At 43.9% G+C, this 14,316-nt stretch overlaps 1 protein-coding gene across 4 annotated transcripts in view; it reads right to left on the bottom strand.

Moving 5' to 3' along the window:
• Positions 1-14,316, bottom strand: part of PPP2R3A (protein phosphatase 2 regulatory subunit B''alpha) — a 350,126-nt gene that overhangs the window by 185,208 nt on the left and 150,602 nt on the right. The window contains exon 1 of one of the 4 annotated variants that reach the window (XM_068280387.1): positions 4,836-4,901. The exons of the other annotated variants lie outside the window; for them this stretch is intronic. The gene's annotated coding sequence lies outside the window, so the exon portion shown is untranslated. Of the gene's footprint in view, positions 1-4,835; positions 4,902-14,316 lie in introns of those variants that run through there. 4 annotated transcript variants of the gene reach the window in all.

The raw sequence follows: 14,316 nt of genomic DNA, 5'->3' as shown, positions 1-14,316 counted from the left end.
GATGGAGCACCATGTCATAAGGCAAAAGTGATAACCAAGTGGCTTGGGGACCAACACGTTGAAATTTTGGGTCCATGGCCTGGAAACTCCCCAGATCTTAATCCCATTGAGAACTTGGTCATTCCTCAAGAGGCGGGTGGACAAACAAAAACCAACTACTTCTGGGAAACTCAAAGAAGTGATTATGAAAGAATGGGTTTCTATCAGTCAGGATTTGGCCCAGAAGGTGATTGAGAGCCCAGTCGAATTGCAAAGGTCCTGAAAAAGAAGGGCCAACACTGCAAATACTGACTCTTTGCATAAATCTTATGTAATTGTCAATAAAAGCCTTTGAAACATATGAAGTGCTTATAATTATATTTCAGTAAATCACATAAACAACTGAAACAAAGAGCTAAAAGCAGTTTAGCAGCAAACTTTGTGAAAACTAATATTTTTGACAGTCTAAAAACTTTTGGCCAGGACTGTAGTACAGCTAAGAAATAGAACTTTAGCAGCACAGATATGAGTGTCATCGTGTTTCCCATACAAGAAGAGTTAAGAAACGTCACTTGTTATCCATGCAGATAATAATTTAGTCAGTGTACAGTGCTATTTTCTGAAGCACTTATACATCAAAGAAACAATGAAAGACAACTTCAGATAAGATTTCACTGCAGAGAGGTTCAAAGGGTCATTAGCTCTGCTCTGTTTCATAGTGTAAAATGCAGAGTGTAGTGTGTAAGCTGCAAATATTAGCCAATGATGCAATGTTATAAAACAAACAAAAAAAAAAGCTATATAACTGAAAATAAAAATAGGAGACTCTTTTCTTTGCTACTAATGTTCTGTTAGTCATCCGTACTACACATACAATTCACTAGGCTTCAGTGTCACTTTAAAAGCAAACCCGAGGTGAGAGCGATATGGAGGCTGCCATACTTATTTCCTTTTAAATAATGCAAGTTGCCTGGCCTCCCCTGATCCTGTGTTTCTAATACTTTCAGCCATAGACCCTGAGCAAGTTTGCAGCTCAGGACTCAATTCTGACTGGATGAGCCACATACTTGTTTCAGGGTTAAGACTCAGACACTACTGATGACAGGATATCAACAGAACTGCCAGGAAACCGGTATTGTTTAAAAGGAAATAAATATGGCAGCCTCCATAGAACTCTCGCTATTACATACTTATGTGCAAATAACACTTCCTGTCACCAATCTACTTTAACCACAGGTCCCTGTGACATCACACATAGTGAGGGGGGGGGGGGCATAGCATCCTTTATTTCATTACTAGCTGATGGCCCGGCGTTGCCCAGGTATATATTTGGCTGGTGTTGGCTCTGCCCACTTTTACTAACCCTAACACACAATTACTAAATTACTCAATGACCAAGTTTGTTAGCTTTGTGGCCTTTGGCATCAATAATTTGCATGGAAATTAAACTAATATGATTGGCAGTGGCTCCACCCCCTTTTCTGAGTTTGAACCCCAGTCACACAATGACCAACTATACCAGGTTTGAGGCTTGTGTCATTAACAGTGTAAGATTGGCAGCAATTAAATACTCCCCTTGAAAATCAATAGGTGAATTTTGATTGGCTTTTGTAGGCTCCACTTACTTTTCTGAATATTAATCCCAGTAACCCAGTGACCAACTGTGCAAAGTTTGAGAACCCTTCCAACGGCAGTGTAAGAATGACTGCAGTTTACATGTTCCCACTGAAATGTTTTGGTTATGGGGATTGAAAGTATCCTATACTGTATGTTATTCCAGGTAATGTACTATGTGTGTGCCAAATTTCATTCAAATCAGTTTAGCCATTGTTGTGTGATTGAGTAACAAACATTCAAACTTTCGCATTTATAATAATAAATGATCTCATTATCTTGCTACCACATAAAACGTACGAACGTTGCAAGATCAGGGCTCTAAAGGCTCATACACACGCTCAACAAAAGTCTTTTCAATGCATGATTATCAAACAACTTAACCACTTAACGACCGCCTAACGCCGACAGGCGTCGGTAGGGCGAAGTGGTGTTTCCATGGAAGCGGCCGCTTGTTCGAGTTGCCGTTCCATGTCAGTTCACGGAGGGTGTCTCCCCGAACAGCCTGCGAGCCTCCGATCGCGGCTCGCAGGCGAAATGTAAACATGCGGGGAAGAAATCTCCTGTGTTTACATCATAAGGCGCTGCTGACGCAGCAGTGCCGTAAAGGAGATCAGCGATCCCTGGCATCTGATATGCTGAAGCCTATTAGAGGCAGTACAGGACGGATAGCCGTCCTGTGCCACCCATAGCGAGAGGGAGAGAGGGGGAAGGAGAGGGAGGGAGGAATATCGCTGCGGAGGGGGGCTTTGAGGAAGTCTGATCGCCCAACAAAGGGTGATTTGCATATTCAGCAATGATGCATTGTGGGAGACATCAAATGCTCACTCGAACCTGAATTAATCGCAAATACCTTCTGTTTTAAGAAGGCAAACTTTTGTTGTCGACCTGTGAGGCATCTGTCTTGTGGAACAAACCACTGGGACTGGTTCAGCAGAGCACATATGTAATGTTACTTCTGGACTGCATGTATTTTGTTATGGAGAACTTTGGAACTCAGGTCATCAGGCCTCTTCAGGACTGTATACATAACCACTCACTGCAGTGCGAGTTTTTCTGCTTGAACTGTTTATAATTCTGCATAACTGAGTGAGCGGCATTATGGAATCCCGTAATAGAGAAACCTCACACCCTCATGATGGAGCAAAGAATGCTGCAAAGAATGTGTTCTATCCTCTCACTCCCCAATAAGAAGAAGGACAAGCAGCACGGGATCACCATGAGGAACAGGAAGTCATGGAAACCAGGGCGCACAAACTTGCCGCATTGGTTCTGTGGAGTCACACAAGCATGGCATGAACCATCTAGCAAGAACATAAGCAGTCTGCCAAGCAGGACTATTTCCTGTACTGGGAGAGAGACTCCGAGAGAGGCAATCAGGATTACCATAAAATACACACCAGGGAGTCCCTTTCAGCAGGTTTGTAAAAGTTCCATCTCCAATTATAATTAAATGTAGAGGAATCAGTTACGCACATTTGCAAGGATGTAAATCATGGGAGCCTAGTCAAACCTTCTGTGATTACCGCACAAGTGTCCTAACAGGACATGCAATTCAATAAGAAAACCAACCAACACCTATATTTCTAAAAAATATTCAATCATATTAAATTTATACGCACTCAGACTTTATAAAAAAAAGTTTTTACTAAAGGCAGAAGTTTTCGAGTTGAGTTGGAAAGGCTTAGATTCTTCTTTGGGTATTTAGCAAACACCTCATCATAGGTATTTCCTTACTCTTCAGTTTTGCTAAAAGGTTCTCGGCAGATATAGCTGGTTAATCTCTGTTGAGAATCTAGTGCGTGTATGATGCCCCCCCCCCCCCCAATCCTCATACAGTGGTGAGAGATCCAGAACGGCAGATTATCTCGTCCAAGCCTATTGTTTTCTTACTCACCATACCAATACTCCATTGACCGCATCATTGACCCTCCACTACCTTCCATAGCAACAAGTGTATCAATAGTGTGTAGGGTAGCGATGTGTCTGTACAGGATTCGGCCCCAAACTGTTGCACAGAGGGATCAAGTCCAGATCCTTGCATCCAACAGTAATTTGCGAGTGTGTACGCACCTTTCCCCATGGTACTAGCAACACTCTAATCCAGGGTTTGAATCCTGGCCAGGACACCATCTGCATGAAGTTTGTATGTTCTCCTCATGTTTGCAGGTTCTCCAGGCACTCTGCTTTCCTCCCGCATCCTGAACAAATCCTGGTACGTTAGTTGGTTCCGCTGAAAAACTACCCCTAGACAGTGGTAGGAAAATCAGACTATCTGTATTACTGTTTAAGGGGGGGGGGGGGGGGGGGAAGGGGATTGTGACCAGACCACCTAAAAACTATGATCAAGACTTGTGTAAGTTTATAATGGGGAGTGTTCAATCACTTTCCATACTGAGCAGTTATCCTTCCATGCATAACTAGCAATTTTACGACCTGTACCATCCATACATTTTCTCATTATCTTCCAGATACCATCCCAGTAGGGATAGGAGATAATACAGGGGCACAATGATTAAAAAAAAAAAAGTAAGCAGAGCCCTGATGTACACAAAAACACACATGTGCATTGACATAGAAAGCAAGGGGTTGATTCACTAACAATAACGCTGTGCGTAGCATATGCTATGAGCTCTTAACTTACAGCGATCCATTGAAGTGCCGCGTCATGTGATGGTAGCGGGACCACGATACTTCACTAGGATGGCTGCAAGTACATTAATGTAGTAGTGGCCACGCTAGTGAAGTAGCGTGGCCTTTCAAAGGATAGGGTGCAAGTTTAGAGCGCGCGCTACGCTGGCATGACCGCGCCTAGCATGTGCTCGCTTGTATTAACACGTGCTGCTTGATCGCGTTATCGTTCGTGAATCAACCCCAAAGAAAGATACCTGTACTTTGATATCCTTTTTTATGAAGGGTGTCATTCAAACAAACCACAATAGCACTAGTATAAAACAATAGCGCACAGTAAAAACACAACAAAATAGCCCCAAGCTTTTATACTGTGGAAAATTAAAACTACTGGAATGTACATTTTCATATCTTCTAAACTGGCAAAACCAGCATGAGAATATCAGCCTTTAAAATAAGACCAAATAAAACCTTCCAAGAAATGCTATAAAGTACAACAGCTCCATACAGAGAATGGCATCAGTCTTCTCCCACCTGGCCAGACTCTTCCTGGGAACAGTAATAGCCAAAAAAGCTGCAGGAACTGTGTCTCCCATTGGGATGTAACTTACGCAGGTCTCGCTGCAGTCGGCTGATAATACAGTAGACAGCTTGGCCTGGAGAAGTGTCTGCTTGGACAGTCTGGTCCAGTCTGCAGTTGGGAGCCTGACTAACACTCTCCTGGCTTGCTGTGTGAGCTCAGCTGAGGAGAATCCATGTGTGCACGGCCCTCTGGACTCTTTTATGAACACACAGCTCACAAAGTTACGTTAAATAACCCCCTGAATTTTTTACTAGTGAGCTGTGCGTTTTCCTGGATGGGATCAGGTGGTCGCAGCCTGCTGTGTGTTTTAAGTATGACTTCACCACTCAGGGCATGATGAAAGCCTACAGACAGAGGCAGCCAGACTTCTGCAGAGATCATTACATACAGAGATATTTGTGCCACTTGACCTGATCTTCTGGCAGAAATGACAGTAAATGCAAAGCAGCCATTTTTCTTTTCAATCCAAGGCAAGAGAAATGACACTAAATGCTGGGTCAGAAGCACCCATCATATGCTATGGACAACTGCGTTAGCACCAGTTGTTTATAAAGTGAGTAGCAGAGCTAACGAATGTTAAATCAAGTTCAAAGAGCAGCTGCCTGTTTAGTGACAGGAGTCACTTTAAGCTAAACATAAACAAAAATACATGCCAGTGGGAAGTCCATCAAAATGTTCAGATGCTTCTACAAATAACACTGACTCGTCAATTCACCATCATCAGCTAGCGGGAAAACAGAGTGGTAAGGGCAGAACGCTAATCGCAAAACGCTCAGTGCTTTTAGAAGCAATTTTTCTAGTGATTCTAGGCATTTGTCTAGCGATTTTCTATTTAAACCTAGTAATTTTGGGAGTGTTTTGGTGTTAAATACAGTAGAGCTGCAAGCATACTTGTTTTGTATAAAAATGCTTGGAAAATCGCTCTGTTCTTGCACTTTTTAGAGGGATTTTCCACATTCCTATACTTAACACTGAGGCCGAATCGCTTCAGAATTCAGCAGAAATGCTGCAGGACCCGCGTTTGGATTTGGGGGAAAAAAAAAAAAAAATCACATCGCTCTGGTGTGCTCCATCCAATTCAAATACATTAGCCAAGCGCTTTATAAAGCGCTAGCGTTTTTAAAAGCGCTCAGAAGCGCTCTTGGTGTGCACCAGCCCTAAGGGCTGGAACCCACAAGAGCGTTTTCTTGAGCATTTTGGCAGCGCTGCGATACGCTAGTGTTTTGCCAAAACGCTCAGCTGATGTTAATGGATGGGGCAACTTCCACAGGAGCGTTTGCGTTTCCCAGAAACGCAAACGCAGGACATGCAGCATTTTGGGAGCGTTAGCGCTTCAATGTAAAGTATTGAAACGCTAGCAGAAACGATCAGCAAAACCTAAACTGAGCGGTTCTGCTAGCGTTTTGCGGTTCAGCACACTGTAACAAAATTAAAAATAATTCACAGGACCAATCAGGATAAAAACGCAAAACGCAAAACGCTACACAACCGCTGAGCAAAAAAATACAATGTTGCAAAACGCAACCGCAAACGCGCATGAAGCCGCTAGCAAACCGCTCAGACAAAACTCTAGCGGTAGCGTTTTGCGTTTTCTGTTTTCAGTGGGTTCCAGGCCTAAGAGAAGGAAATGGTCAGCAGCTAGCATTAGCAAGCATGTACAATGCTACAGAATATGTTGGTGCTTTATATTCAATAATATTATGTAAACTAAGGATGATCAGAAAATTCAGCTCACATGCAAAGTCAGGATCCACAGGAACTGTAATTTACAAGGGCTGACAAAAACAATAAAGGTTGGGGCCCAATAGAATAAGCAATATTTTTCTTCTTTAGCCATTTTAATTTCTGGTTACTGAGACCACTGTAAGTAGCAATTTGTGTAGCATTTCGTTTGTGGGGTTTGCCAGCATGATTTTGGGTGCTTTCAAAGCGTTTTTTAATGTAATGTATTTAAAAAAAAAAAAATTGTGGTTCAGGTAGGAAAATTTATGCAAAAAAGCTTTTGTGCAGCAATTGCAAAGCAATTTTGTAGTGATCCTATGCTTTGTATTAGAGCGTAAAAGCTCCAATAATGTTGCATGGCCCGTGATTGGAATTTGAAGTAATCACAATTGCTCCCGTTGGGGTCCCCTGGATTCCAAACCACTCATGTGTCATACGTGAGAGACCTGTGAGCCGTGGTCGGGCTGCAAGTCGCTTGGGACCTGCTTGCTATCTGCACACTACTCTGGGCCCATGGGCGTAAAATCACAAGCTGCATCTATAGGTGAGACCTAAGCTTCCTGTCTAAGCTGCTGCCCTATAGCTGAGGGAATTGCCTATCATCTGTGACATTCTTGTGCATGGCTGCAACACTACAATAGTTTCCAGGCTGCACAGAAATGTGGACAGCGGAGCACACAATCAGTACTGCATTAACTGGTGAGACCTATGCTTCCTGTGCAAGCGGTTGCATGATTATTGCATGCAAATTGAGTACTGTGCATATTGATTTAGCTTAGACACGGTGCTTGCTTGCTGAAGCATTGAAAAGACTCCCAATTATCGACTTAATTAAGATCCAGTACTATTTTATGTACTTGAGTATGACAATTTCTGATATAGTAAACAGCAAACTTCTGATATAGTAAACTACTTTGTCCGGTCCCTTGGAGTTTTCTATAAAGGAATTCATCTTTATTAGCCTGGTTTTACACCTGGCCATTGCATTGCTCCGCCCCATCACATCGCAAAAAACGACATTCATATGACCATGCCGCAGTGTGTGCTGACAGGAGTGCATAGAGTGCATAGCACAGTCCCACCCGCACACCCCTCATCTTGTGCCATACTTCTTCCTGGACAGGAAATATGTCACTGGGATTCCCCGTCGTATTCACACCGCCGCCAACAAATTTAGAATCTCTGTGTCACACATTGACATGCATTCCACTGTGTCGCTGTGAAAGTCCAATGGTAAAGTGCTGTTGACTTGGCGGCGGGGTTGGTGGCTGATCGGGCGCTTCCGGAGCGTTGCGGTTATTGTGCTAGGCCCCAGTGTGAAAGGGGCCTTAAAGGACCACTATCATGAAAATCATAACATTTAAAATGGATGTAAACACATTCAAATATGAAACACATTTCCAGAGTAAAATGAGCCATAAAATACTTTCTCCTATGTTGTGGTCACTTACAGTAGGTAGTAGAAATCTGACAGAACCCAACGGGTTTTGGAGTAGCACATCTCATCATAAGGGGTTTCTCAGAGGTTTCTTTTTTTCAAAAGCACTTAGCAAATGGCAGTTGCTCTGTCCAACTGTCAAAGAAGTGTGCATTGAGCACAGAGGCTGGCCAGTACCTCTGTATAAATCCTTTTCAGGTACAGTCTTTATAAAGAATAAAAGGCCATGCTGAGAATCCCATATGAGGAGATTGACTCGCCCAAAACCTGTCAGTTCTGTCAGATTTCTACTGCAAAGGGCTCGTTTCCACCATAGCGAATCCGCATGCGGCGACGAGATGCGGATTCGCTTGTTACACTGAAGTGGCCGGGGCTGTTTCCACATGTGCGGCGTGCGGGAGCGATTTGGCGGCGGGCCAAATCTGCACGACGGGACCCACAGAATTCGCCTGCGTCGGAAATCCGTGCGAATCGCCGCTAATGTATTTAATAGTAAAAACGCATGCGTTTGTTACATGCGTTTTTACCCGCGATTTCGCGTGCGATTTCGCACCTTTTTCAATGTTATTTTGCCTTGGCAGTGTCATGGTTAATTTCACGCGAAATCGCGGGTAAAAACGCATGCGGAAACGCATCCGCATGCGTTTTTACAAGCGTCGGAATGCCGGCGAAATCGCGTCGCAACAGTGGAAACGAGCCCTTACTGTAAGTGACAGCAACACAGGAGAAAAGTAATTTATGGATCATTTTACTCTGGAAGAAATGTACTTATTTTTATGTTGTTGCATAGGCTGTAATTTAAATTTAATTTTTTTTGGCAATAGTCATCCTTTAATAAGTTGTCATGTAAACCATTGTGTGCATAGATACTTATATTAAGTGTCCAATTAGTTGATTATCTGGCGTCTCATGTCAGGTACATGCATTACTGTATGGTAATAGATTTCAGTTGACTGTAGTCAGACCTCACAAACCTGAATCCTGATTGGCTGCACTGTGCTAGCGGATCTGCACCAAACAAACTGATTTACAGAATGAGTCTAAAGCACTGAAGCACATGCTATTTTGGGATTGCGCACATGCTGCAGTTTTACAATGAAAGGCAATTCCTACAAGACTAATTCATCTCATGGGAGCATAAAGAAAAAAGAAAGAATAGAACATTTCATTTGATGAATTAGTCATTAATTGCCTGGCCAGCTGAAGACCACGGAAACAAAGTTTATGCCATGAAAATAGATTTCTAACTGCACAATATTCTTTAAAAAATGTCATCTGTGAATTTAATATAAATCCACTACTTAAAAGAAACCATAAGAGAAAAAAAACAGATGTGATCATCACTGCCATGGAAACCGCTGTCTGTGTGCACATTTCACACAGGTAAGAAAGCTGTATTCTGCAGCAGGAGAACATTGCAGAAGGCTGCTGGGAATGCCTTCAATCCTAGTCCCACAGCTAACAGTCAGATACTGACATCTTCCACACTGCTTTAGGGCTTACCGTAATTCCAGTTGCAGTATTTCAGTCGTTTATGATTTGGCCAGGGCACCCATGCTGCTGAAAGCTGCAGCCCGCATTGCTTAGCTATAGCAGTATTAGGAAACATTTCCCTGCCTGACTTTCCAGCGGGAAAACGCTACAGATTCGGGCCAGATTAAGCCACAGTGGAAATGGGCTCTTAGGCCTGGAACCCACTAGCAGCACTTTTCTAAGCACTTGTGATTTGAAAAGCTTTTTTTAATGTAATGCTGTGTGTGATCCCACTTGAAGGATGTGATTTTTTTTTTTTAAATCACCCATTAGCAAGTGCTTTTCAAATCACAAGCGCTTAGAATAGCACTGCTAGTGGGTCCCAGGCCTTATAGAGTAACATAGTCAGGTCTGACTGTACCTAATAGGAGCTCACAATCTAATCTCGTATTTGTAACGATTGGTGTAGCACACAGACGTCTGATTATTGTGTGATCTGCAGTATCACCAATAATGCAAGTATAGACGGCTGAGAAACAGAGGTGTAAAGTGTTTGGTGCAACAGTAGATTAAATGAATAGATCTTACCAGAGAAGCTGGTGAGTACTATCTGAAACAACATTGCTAGACCTCACCAGGGGAGCTGGTGGGTACTAGCTGCAACAACAGTGCTAGCCCTCACCAGGGGAGCTGGTGGGTACTAGCTGCAACAACAGTAGAATGAATAATAGGTCTTACCAGAGGAGCTGGTAAAGTACTAACAACAGGAGTGACAACAAAGTTTGGCTAAACTTTACCAGAGGAGCTGGTAAGGTACTATCAGCACAAGCGACTGAATAGTTTAACTAGACCTTACCAGAGGAGCTGGTAAGGTACTATCAGTCACAGGAGCTGTATAACTGAAACTAAACCACACCAGAGGAGCTGCTGGGTATTTTAATCAATAGAGCACCTCATCAGTGGCAAGGGCCCACTGGTGAGTAGAGAGGTCAGACAGGCAAGGTTTGGCAACTGAGAGGCGAATACAGTACAGAAACGTGAGGCAGAAGAATAGTGAGTTATCAGGCAGAGATTCAGCAACTAAGGTCAGATAAGCAGAAATACAGAATCGATGAGCAATAGCAAGGTCAGAGTATAGCCAGAATCATACACAGGTAATCAGTAATACAATATACCAATAGTCCTAGTCTTGTGTGAAATCCCTGGTTTCCTCCCAGATCAAAGCACACCGGATACTAGTCTAAGGTCTGAGCGCTAACACGAGTGTAATCGCAACAGCAGACAAGTTGCAAATGACCAGTGAAGGCTTAAGAAGCAGAGGAGAGCTCACAGCCGCGCCCCTTACCAATCAGCCAATCCGAGCCGCGTGAGTCACCTCTGAAGGCAGCCGACCGGCAGGTCAGCTGACGTGCCTTCTTCCAGCATAAAGGTCCTGTCTCCGCGCGCGCCCGCGCGATACAGTGACCCTATGAGCACGAGACAGTACCGTTCCCGGCGTGCTAGACGCCGACGGAACGGATGAGGCCTAAGAACAGGGAACAAAGGTGGCTGCGGGTATACCCTGCATGTCCGCAGCCGCCATAGTTGCAGATGTTACAGTATTACAGTCAGTGTTATGTCCCCATCTCACACTTAACCTCCTTGGCGGTCACCCCAAGCTACAGTCGGGGCGGAAAACCGCAGCTCAAAGTGGTAGCCACGACCTATACTCTGGGTAGCCGCCGGAGATTCTATACAGAGCAATGCGTGCAGTGGATGTTTCAACACACCTCCCGGGGGATCCCGACGTCGGCCCCATTCTTCTTCCTCCGAGGCTCTGCCTTCCCCTGGTGAGATCACCGCCTGTTGTCATGACGACAGCCAGCAATCGTACTATAGGGTTACTGCGCCATCCGGAGGATGGAGGGAAACTGTAGGCTGGAGCTCAGGGAGGTAAGTAAGTGCTTTTAGGGTCTAAAAGCACATGAAAAAATTGTATCGCTTTTAGACCCTAAAATCAGAAGGAATCAAACCACCAGAGAATTAAGGTGCCACTGTAGGTACAATTTTCAGAAAAGAGTCGCCCAAGTGATCAAGATAGATGTGATCAGAAATAAAATGTTTTAAAACAATGATTATTTCACCATCAATGAACCAATCTGTACTTCCTATCCATCACAAGTGATTATAAAAAAAAATGTTTTTCCGATTGACTAAATTCTCATCTAACGATCAACTTTAGAATCATTTGCAGTGTATTTGGGGCATCAACAAGGTTTATTTGCTGTCAATCTGATTGCATGTATCGCTTGGATGACTCTTTGCTGAAAATTGTACCATTAATGGGCCTGCGCAGTACCGTCCTGATGACATCGTAGAGACCACGTGACCCGCACCATGGAGCGCAGAAGAAGTCGACCCGGAACCCGACCCGTCGAGGTCAGCTGTGCCAGCTGAGAAGTTCGGCAGCCCCCGGAGCTGCGGCGAGGGCACAGGACAGCTGCCACGGGCTGGAGGAAGCCTCAGGTAAGTGTATCTTTTTTTCAGTTGCTTGGATCACTTCTTTAAGGCCATTTTTTTGGGGAAAGGATAGTGTCCTGGCCCAATGTTGAACAGAGAACCCAGCGCTATGGATGGGCAAGTACAGTTTTACAAGAATATAAACTGTACCCACATGGAGGAGGGAGCTGCAGCAGAGATGGTCTAGCTTTCTGTGTTACCACTTCTTGCCATGCACTCCATCATGCTATCACTTCCTCATTCTGCCATAAAGCAGGAAGTGTCGGGAAGATGGATTGCAGTGCAAAGCAATGCGGCAAGAGCCAGGTAACTTAACCCTCACTGCTGCGACTCCCTCCTTGAACACATGCCGGTAGTTTTGCTTCTTGCAAAACTGTTCAGCTATCCCTACCCCAGCACTGCAAAACAAGAGTACGATGACAACTATGACGCAAATATACAAGTATTCCAGATGATGTCCCATTGTGATTTTTAACTGATCACTGGCAAAAAGAATACTTTTCAGATTCCATTATTAATTCTGCCATCACTGTAAGAGGTTTAAAGAGTACCTACTTTATAAATTACAGTTTGCTTTAAACAAAATAATTTGCCAAGATAAATAAAAATCACATAATAAAGTGTGTTTTTATCACCCCTTGGGTCCGTATTCCACACATGTGCCTTGATTCATAAAAGCAGTGCGATAAAAAAAAATCTGGGCGGGAAAATACCACATTCGGTATTTTAGACCTTTGTGTGCTAATTCATAAAGATTTTCACAGCTGCCTTTGAAGTTCAGTAAATTACCGCAGCCCATTGAGCGGTACAGCAGAAGTGTGGAGATATCTCTCTTGTTACAAGCTGTAATTACAGTTCCCTGCACAGACTTGCAGAGACTTCGGCTCCCTGCACAGATGAATCACACAGACTTCGGCTCCCTGCACAGACTTCCAGAGATTTCGTGCTCCCTGCACAGATGACTCACACAGACTTCGGCTCCATGCACAGCCATTCAGCTCCCTGCACTCTGCATTGTTAAGACCTCACTCGAGGTGTCGGTAAATATCGTCTGGCTTACCGCTTGTTGAAGGCTTTATGAATTGACATTTGCTGACGTTTTACTGACATGTGTTGGAGGTAACTACAGCCAAGTCGGTAATTTTCCTCACTGCACGGTAATTTCAGTGTTTCATGCGGTAACAGCCTTTATGAATTGACACTTTGCTAAGTGCTCGGGAAAGTCTGTTTTCAGCATTACCACATGCAGTAATGCTTTATGAATTGAGGCCATGGTCTTGAAAATGTGAAATTGGGCCCGGGCTTTTTTTTTTTCTTCTCCAAAACCAGAGGTGCAAAGGATGCTGGGGGATTGATGTCATAACTTTACACTTCATATCAATGTGATCTAATCTAGGCAAACAGACAGACATCTGAAATAAGAATTGTAGCAAACAGACATGATAAGACGGCTGCAGAAGTTTTCCTGTCTCTTCTCTCTCCTACACAATGTGAAAAGAGAAGTAATTTGATCCAGGCAGGCAGAGAGCAGGGGAGGGAGGGGCAGGGGAGTTACCCAGGCTGAAGAGGAGGGCACAATGCTTTAGCAAGGCTTCAGCTTCAGGAGGAATAAGGAAGTGCTGCTACAGATATAAATGTGAGTCTGTTCTTATCACTATGATGTACCAGAGGTAAACTCTTTATGTTTCATCTAACTGTGCACAGTGCATAGACTACATATAAGTATTGCCATTCAGACCTTTTTTTGGCTGGAGGTGGTCTTTAATGTTAAAGAAGCCTTAAGGTCTCCTCAGAAAGCTACTGAAATACTGGGTGCCTCTGAGTACTTCTGAATACGAACAGCTCCATACTGCGCGAGCGCGAACTTGCACGTGCGCAGCACAGAACGGCTTGTTTTCAGGAGTACTCAGAGACCCGAGTACTTCCAAAGCCTGGATCCGAAGATGCAGGCTGCGGGAAATTTCACAATGCCTGGCTCTGGAATGAGGAGGCCGAGAGAGGACAGGAAGGCTTTATGGGATCCAGAGCCTTCCCTCTTCTTAGGTGAGTATGTCACTTTGTATGTGGCTATAGTTCTCCTTTAAGGTGATTGCTGTATTTAAAGTGATTCTGCAATCAGAACCAGCTGTGACGCTTCTGGTTGTAACTAATGCAGTCATTGAGTTACCAATTTTTCCAGCTTGCCTACAAATTGTTTGCAGCTTTGAAGTGGATAAATTCAAATTAGCAGGAAGTGCATTTGACCAGCCTGGTTCCAAGCTCCATACAATTGCCATGCTTGGCAGATCAATTAGCCTTCCACTGACCATCTCTACTTATAACCAGCAACTGCAGCGGAATGCAGAAGAGAAACAAGGTTGCAAAAAGTGAACTTTAG

This window comes from Hyperolius riggenbachi, chromosome 4 (assembly GCF_040937935.1).
Source record: "Hyperolius riggenbachi isolate aHypRig1 chromosome 4, aHypRig1.pri, whole genome shotgun sequence".
Taxonomy (NCBI): Eukaryota; Metazoa; Chordata; class Amphibia; order Anura; family Hyperoliidae; genus Hyperolius; species Hyperolius riggenbachi.
This window is presented reverse-complemented; position numbering and strand designations above follow the sequence as displayed.